Consider the following 1,906-nt stretch of genomic DNA (forward strand, 5'->3'; position numbering starts at 1 on the left):
CACTGTTGAAAATATACGTTAAATAAAGTAATGTTTAAATCGTAAACTATTTCATCCATTTCCGGGACTGACTTTATATCCCCAACCCACTGCTAAAAAGATACATGAAATAATGTAATGTCTAAATAGTAAACTGTTTTCGCCATTTTTGGAACTGACTTATAATCCCCACCCCACTGTTGAAAATATACATGAAATAAAGTAATGTATGAATCATAAACTTTTTCAGCCATTTCCGGGACTGACTTCTTATCTCCCATCCTACTGTTAAAAATATACATTAAATAAAGTAATGTCCAAAACGTAAATGGTTGCAGTCATTTCCGGAAGCGACTTCATATTTCCTACCCTAATGTTAAGAATATACATTAAATAAACTAATGTGTAATGCGTAAACGGTTTCACCCATTTTCGGGACTGATTTAATATCCCCCACCCCACTGTTAAAATATACAAGTAATGTTTAAATCGTAAACGGTTTGAGTAATCTCTTGGACTGACTTCATATCCCGTATCCCACTGCTTAAAATATACTTGAAATAAAGTAATCTTTAAATCATAAACTGTTTCAGCAGCTTTTCAAAAGTAATACATAAAAACATTAACCTGGTTAGAGATTAGGCAACCATTGCTTCAACATGAATTTCTGAGTGTAGTATCAGTTTCAGCATTCCAGTGACTTAAATTCCCCCTTTTTTGATCTTGGTTGATGGAGAAGAAATCCTTCATTACTGATACAATTTTATTTTTTGTTATTGACCATAGTGACCCTTTGGGGAGCTGGTATCCCCCTAAAGTTTGAACCGACCTCATGTCCAATTCCGCCCTTGTGGGGAGGTAAGTAAACAAAAAAATATTCAGAACGGACATATTCCAGATCATTTTATAATTAGTCACAAGTAACATTTCCAGGGCATTTTGTAATTAAATCAGAAATAAATTTTTCCAGTTACTTTTTTAATATTACATTTTTTTACATTAAACATAGTACCTATTCACAATGCCTCTCCACGGGGCAGATTTAGAGACCAGGGTCGTTTTTTAACGTGGAGAAAAATTGTCTTAGTCGTAAAGGATTTCTCTTTCACTGAGAGAGAAGAAATTGAAATATAGTACCTGAAGAACAGATACTACACTTTGATCTTAGCCAAAAGGCCAAGAAAGACAAATCATTTGTATTAGCTTTGCCTCAACAGCGACACAATTTTTTTTATATTTCCTTTTCCTTTTCAAGGTTTATTTGGAATATTCCACTTTCCTTTTTTAGGGATGCACAGCATGATAACGGACGTAGCGATAAGCGTAATAATATAATGATGATGATGATGATCATCATCATCATCATCAGTTGGGTAACATTTTATTAGGGTACGAATTTAGATCTAGTGTTGAACATCGGATTCTGGAAGAACTATTTCGGCCGATCATAATTCTTATCCGTCACTTATCCATCTTCCTCGAGAGTTACGTCATGCACCAATAATTTTCCAGGGAAAATAGAAAAGAAAAAATCGCCCGGAAATTGCACAACAGAGAAAATGTATTTCTCGTCATGATTTTTTTTTACTTGTTTTTTTTTTTCTCACTCTATTTGGTTTTCGTTCGTCTTCTTTATTTGTATTCCTGTAAGAATCAAAACGGGCAGATTAATAAATTTGATTGGTTTTATCATGAAATATTTTCTTTTTTATGAAATGTTTTCCTTTATTTTATTTTTTTTGTTGAAATTTTTTCTTTTTATATATACAGAATCATACAACAATTCTAAGTGTGCTCAACGTCGTTATAATACAACTTGACGTGCTAATCTTTCTCCTTCTTCTATTCATCTCCTCTTCTTTTTCTTCTTCTTTTTTCTCTTTTTCGCCTTCTTTTTCTTCCTCATTCCCTCTTCTTCATCGACATG

At 33.0% G+C, this 1,906-nt stretch overlaps 1 pseudogene; it reads right to left on the reverse strand.

Annotated features, from left to right (window-relative positions):
* Positions 1-1,021: 1,021 nt before the first annotated feature.
* LOC145249809 (U2 spliceosomal RNA) lies at positions 1,022-1,168 on the reverse strand (annotated as a pseudogene).
* Between the last annotated feature and the right edge of the window lie 738 nt (positions 1,169-1,906).

The sequence above is a fragment of the Euprymna scolopes genome, chromosome 28 (assembly GCF_053919585.1).
Source record: "Euprymna scolopes isolate OS-2025 chromosome 28, ASM5391958v1, whole genome shotgun sequence".
Taxonomy (NCBI): Eukaryota; Metazoa; Mollusca; class Cephalopoda; order Sepiida; family Sepiolidae; genus Euprymna; species Euprymna scolopes.